Source organism: Numida meleagris, chromosome 2, assembly GCF_002078875.1.
Source record: "Numida meleagris isolate 19003 breed g44 Domestic line chromosome 2, NumMel1.0, whole genome shotgun sequence".
Classification (NCBI taxonomy): Eukaryota; Metazoa; Chordata; class Aves; order Galliformes; family Numididae; genus Numida; species Numida meleagris.
Window position 1 is genome coordinate 72,803,569 of NC_034410.1, and position 6,908 is coordinate 72,810,476.

Genomic DNA, 6,908 nt, shown 5'->3' on the forward strand with positions numbered 1-6,908 from the left:
TATTAAGAGTACTTCTGTTTTTACTCTTTTTTAACAAAGAAGAAATTAAAGGGGAAATTGTTCACCTCACACTGCATTTTGATATCATCTCTTATGTAAAAATCTTCCAATGGAGCCAGTCATATCAGCTTGTTCACTAGTAGGCTGAAATTCTCTAGCAAAGCAAGCCAAAGAAGTCAGAAATTAGACACCCCATGGAATGCTAGTAGTTCTCACGATTTTATAAATATTGACAATCACAAAACTGTTAAGTAGATGCACCTCTGTTGTAAAAAAAACCCCAGGGAGTACTAAAAGTGATTTTCCTGAGTGAAAATAAATAAATAAATAAATAAATAAATAAATAAATAAGAGAGAAAAGAAAAGGAAAAAAAGAAAGTCTACTGAGATTGTGGTGCCTTGCTGAGAAAGCAAGAAATTTTGCTGAATAGCTCACTACTTCCTGCAGGGAAAAAAACTGCAGAAATGTGTCAGACATAGCCTGGTGTTAGATGATAAAGAAGATTAAAGATTATAATTATACCTGCTTCTCAAAGAGAGAATGCAAGACATTAGTTGAATGCTTGGATTTAAACTCACAGTGTTCAAAAAGACAGGTGAACATTTAACCCGTAACTCAAACAATGCTAGAAAAAAAGCAAACTTCCATACAAGTAATACAGATTACATACAGAAACTTAGCTGATCCCATCTATGATCAAATCAATGACAGGAATTACACTAGGTAAAATTTTCATCCCCAATTTTTTCATCCTAATTTGTCTAGCTTTCATTATGTACCAAAGGATTACTTTGAATTTGCAGAGTGAAACTAGCAGCACTGTAGGGACCAGTGGATTCCTTGGGCAGGGAGCATGGGCTGTCCCCTGGTGGGACAGGCAGAACTGGTCAGTCAAGGCCCACTTCAACATCTCACCAGGAGCAGGGCTCTGGGGCAGCCCCAGCCTGAGGCACCTCCCTGGGGCCAGACTGAGGTGAGACCAAGCTGTGGGCCTGAGGTGGGTGCAGACCATGGCAAGGTAGGGCAGGGCTGTGGGGAGCTGGAGCACAGCCCTGTTGAAGACTTCATAAACTTGATGACATTTGCTTGACAATGCTATTGGTTATTCTTGTCACAAACAGAAGAAAAATGGGTAAAAAAAAAAAACCACCCCTACTTGCAATATCTTTACTTTTGCAGAAATTATGTGGAACTGAAGAATTTAAGATGAGTTTAAATAATGATCTGCACTACGAAACTTTAACTCAGATCAGAGAAAATGAAGACATTGTCCATATATTACTAAATTGGCTAAAGAGAAGTGCAGTGACTCTCTAATTACGAAAAAAAGATTGCTTACTTAAAGACCTTACAAACACTTCTGTCGGTAGGACTAACACTTCCAGGAAGAATGTTGCAGCTAGACCAAAATAACCTGAAAATAAATATGACATATCACTAATATAAACCGGTACTATTGCAAAGGCATTCATCATCTACATGTTTGTGTCTGTGCTCCACCTCAACTAAATAACAAAGAAATTCTAAGCATACTTTAAGATTTCTGAAATTCCTCTAAGATACCACCAGGTACATTAAAGATACAACAATACAGGAAGAATTTTTAAATGTAGACATAATGATCTTTGGAGGGAAATTTCTGCCATTCACAGAAAGTAAAGTATTTGCAAAACTTTCAAAATGGCCCATCAAATCTACGTGTGGTTCAACTCATAGAAGTCTTAAAAAATATGCCTAGAGTTGTTTTTTTTTTTTTAATACTAGCATATTTTATTTCCTTTAAAACATATAAGTCTGTTTTTATTTTAAGAACAGCCTAATTCAAAACCCTTTGCTATGAAAAGTAAGTGTTACAAAGAATTTAAATAAGAACTGAAAGACCTTGAAGCATAGCACCCTTATCTACTTCAGAACCCAGAGTACACTTTCCTTGGAGAAACGCACTTTCATTTCACATATTTCAAAGTGAATCACAGTGCCACACTCATTATTAGTTCAAGTGTCAGATCCATGAGATGTAAAAAATGACTTTACTAAAAACATTCATTGCAATACCAATTAAATAGCATGTTACAAGAGGATGTCAGTAGGAAGAAGAAACAAAGAGTGCTGAGGTGAAACTACTCTATGATTTTTTATATTTGTTTTATGATTAGAAGCCATTAATCTCTAAACACATTGCAGAACTGTCTTCCAAAAATAACATAAGGGAAAAAAATCTAGAAAACATGGTGTGATAACATATTTGTCTGTATTCTACAACATAGTTTTTTCTCACTTGTTTCAGACTAGCAATCTAGAAATCATATGAAATACAAGTATTTTGTTGGGTAACAAATGAAATTCTGATTATAATAAATAAGGTTTTTAACCCTAAGTTCCCACTTCTAGTTCTCTCTCCAATTTCTTAATTTGTTTGAGGTTGTTGAGGATTTGGGGTAATTTGGGTAGGGGAGCTAGTATTTTCCAGTGCTTGGTTTCAGAGAAAGAGGATTTTCTTCGAGATCTTTGAGCAAAATGGACACAATTCTTGTACGTGTTAACAATGTGACTGAAACATTTTCCTCTAACTAGCTGAAAAACTCTTCTATTAAAGAACTATGGCCAAAGCTCATTGAAAATTGATTGTTCAGCTATAAAAAATGCTTTGATTCTGTGACTCCTTCCCTAGCTGATATTTCTGACTGAAGTTGAATCTTCTGATGCATACAAAAGTTGTCAATTGTGTTATTATTTAAAATATTTATTTTCTCTTTTCTCCATAAAAGAAAAATCAGAAAAATGATCCATTCCTGGGACCTTCAAACCCTTAGAGGGAAATTTCCCAAATTCTTTAATACTTTCAATTGTATTCTCTTTCCACAGATAAGAAATGTACACCTTACCTTTATAAATCTAAATTTTATGCATAGTCTATTTGTGTGAAGGACAATAACAGAATACAGACTAATATAAACTTGTCAGCATTTGTAACAAGATGCTCACCAAGCTATCTTTAGCCATGGCTTCAAGTTGAACTCTCCCATAACAGACTTTTAAAATTACATGAAACACAACAGCTCCAATAGAACCAAAGTGAATACAGGAATCTGATGACATTCATTTAACTGTTTTTCTTGAAGTAAGCATGAAGGTGAATAGTTATTAACATGGATGTGAGAGATATGGTAATACTTATTCCATGGGTTGCAGTGTAAAACTAGCATAATAATACTTATGTCTATCATTATAATTATAGAGATTAAAATTTCAGCTCCAATATCATAATCATGTAGAATACACCTCTACAAAATTCTGAACAAAACCTAAACACATAATAAAACTATAAATGAAACAAAGATTTATAGCAGCAAGGCCTCTTATGTAATTACACTAACATCTGGATAGCAAAAAAAGGAAGATTATTCATGCACTATGGCAACTGTATAAGACTGACAAAAAGTCTTAAGAATGTGTAGGGTAGAATAAAGGATCACACAAATAGGGCAAATAGACAGAAATATAGTAAATTATTAGTATGATGGAATAATTGACCTACAGTGTCGAAGTAAGTCACTGCATTATGTCAGAAAACTTCGCTCGGTGTCATTGACACTTCTTTCAGAAAGAGTAACATTGCCCCAGAAGTCAAACAGATGAGCTGTCAGAAAGAGAGGGTTCTTCATGAGGGGGGAGGAATTAGAAGCCAAGAGTTGCAATTTAAGACCAAATGAGACTACGGAGATTGAATGGATTTGAATACCAACACATTTAAATTAAAAGTATATGTACAGTCTTATGACTTAAATGATTTTTCTCTTATGCAGCAGAGATTCTGTGATACAGAAGAAAAGTTGGGTGGTTTGGCACAGAGCTTTTCAGCCTTCGAGTGCATCTCAGTTGCTGGGCTACAGGGTCCCATCTCCGATGTGAGATTCTATTGTGAGTTGTGTAGCTGGGGTTCCTCTGGAGTCTTTCTGGTGTCCTGGATCTCAATAAGCATTGCAGAGATGGCCCCAAATCCTAGGCAGGGTCACAGAGTTACCAGGGTTCCTCCAAATTTTCTCAGGTTCTAATTTTTTCTAGGCTTCTTCCATACTCGCTCTCCCTGGAATCTCCCTTAAATTTTGTTAGTTTCCCAAACTGTAAGATTGATTAAAGAATATTTCCTTGTGATTAGTGTATTTGTCTTGTGCAGTTGCTTTCTCATTTGCTGTTGCCATTCCTCGTACCACAATGAGAGTGTTCAGGACACTTCTGGGTATGGTTGCACTTGAGGATCAGCAGATTGTTTGCATCATCTGGCTTTCTGTTTCTTGAAACGCATAAAAACTATTTAAGGTTCATTTTGGTGTTTGAGATAAGTTGTTGGTCACATATTATCTATTTTAATTAAAAAGTTGGTAAAAACTCATAGTTTTATGCCAACATCAATGCTAATTTAGGTCAAATTCATGCAAACTGCTATGCAATGCCCACAGGTCAGCGTGCCCTGCTCTGTACTGCCCCCTCCTCCACAGCAGGGCATCATCCCACCACACTCCAAGTTCAGAAATATTATATAAATGTTTGTAGCCCCTGTGGAAATGCTAATACTTTTGGAGAATGAAGCTGCATCTCAAATGAAATTGCTAGATAAAAAATATGTTTTTTTTAAAGAAAAAGAGATGGCTTTGTTGTTAGCGCATATAAAGTTATAAAAATGGGAGACACTGTTTGGATCAGCAGTGTTCAGCATTCAGTTCCCAGATGAGACCTAAACAGGAAAGTGAGCTTTAAATAAAAAACATTTTATTTTACATGCTATTTTTATCCACCACTAGGACAAGTCTTGTATTATATTATCTATATGCATAGAAGTTTATAAGGAAATAGTAAGAAATCACTATAAGGATGCAATTACTTTACCTTCAGAGAACCTATTTATTATGATGATATTATCGAGGTCCCTTCCTCACCTATATGGTTGTAGCTGAGGAATGAATCACTATAAAGATCAACATACTATACAGTAATTCAGATTTAATATGTTAAGCGTAAGACTGAAGGTCAACAGCTACAACAGTATATAGACATAAATTATTGCTTAATAAATTTGCATTTATGAGTGTTTTACAGTATGGCACAGGTCTGGGAACATGAAAATAAAAAGGCCTTTATTGGCATAAATTAGAATGACCACATTTCTTACAAGTGAATGGATAACTATGACCTTTAAAAATATCTGTGAGAGCAGAGTGAAGCATTTTTTGCTCTAAATTACGATGATGTGACTCTGGATTAACTTCCAAACTACCAACAGAGAAATGCAAAGCTTAGTACAATTTCTATGCTCTGAGTAATTTATGAGGAAAGACAAGGACCAAGAAACAAATAAAACATCCTGATCTGTCTGAAATTACTGCCACGTACATACTGATTGGCATGTTGGGCTTTTTTCTAGTGTACTCCAATGAAGTAGAAAGTGAACTGAGATCTCATATTCTTATAGAAACATGATTAAAACTCCCTGACTTGCGTCAATAGTTTCAATTCATTTCACTATGTTCAGTGTTCATTATCAGTTATATAAATACACATATATATAATAAAATCATATGTTGTATTATCACAATGACAGAAGAATATTTTGTCTAGGGAAAATCAAGAGTTTAGGTCTCCATAAAGACACAGACAAAGTTTTGTGACTATTGGATGAGTCAATGGACAAGATACTTTTATAAAAAGACATTACAGCTACTCCAACCAGTCATTTCTACACCTTTGAAAACTAGTTATGATGACTCTGCATTCTCTGGCTTACTGTTAATAACTTATTGAATTTTCTCAAAGTTTTCTCTGCAACTAAGACTTCTTGAATTGCAACTCAACTGTAATCAGTGGATTCTGACTTTCTTATAATCATTAAAAAGCAGAATATATTCAATATTTTTGTACCTGGAAGGCAGCATCCATCTGAATATGACACTGGAACAAAAAGATTAACAAATTATTCTCAATGTGTAGTTACATGAAAACTCCTTACTGGTATTTGAAAGATAAAATAACAATATTTTTTTTTTTAAATGATGAAAAAATCATAAAGAAAAAAATGAAATCAAACAAACTTCCTGCAGATACTATATATTATATATATATATTTGGATGATTCCATTTACTTGGTTTTCTCAGGTTTCTTTATGAAAGGTTTAACAAAACTTTAATGCTTCATCTGCTCTGGAACTGTTGTAAACAGAATGACCCACCTTTTATAAATTCTCTATGTCTACTAATGATTTGTTTCAGAAAAATACTCATGAACTTTCTCCTCAGCCCTCTATGATCACTTTTAGATTATTAAAATTTCTCCCACAAGACAGATCATTTCTCTATTTTGGACAGTAATGAAATTCTTTATTCATGTTCCCATTCTTTTCTAAATTCTTGCATTATTTTGACTATTTCAAAGTCCCTCTGTCTTTCACCACCACTTAAAGCATTAAATGGCAGTTATAGAGTTTCAGTACTACTTGTTCTATCTTGCCTTTCACAGTTTCCATAGTAGTAGAGTCCCCAGCCATGCTATGGTGATGCTGGGAGAGCTTCAGCCTGTGGCAAGCACATGTAGGATCTGTTTTGGAAGGACAGCATGCCGTAGGAGGAACCACATGCCTGAGCACAGGCAGAGGCTGAACATGAAGAAGACAGTAACTAGTGAATGCCTTGAGCCCTTTTCAATCAAATTTTCTTCCCCTCTTCCTATGAAGAGTAGGAGTGAGAGTGGTATGGCAGAGCTCAGCTGCCCATCAGGGTGAAACCACCAGGAGGGCTAAGGTCACTATAAATGTACAACAAACTGAAACGTGTCTCACTATAAGAATATGCACCCATGCAACCACGGGAGTAGCTACTTGAACAGAATTCAGTTTTATATCTAGATATCCAAGTT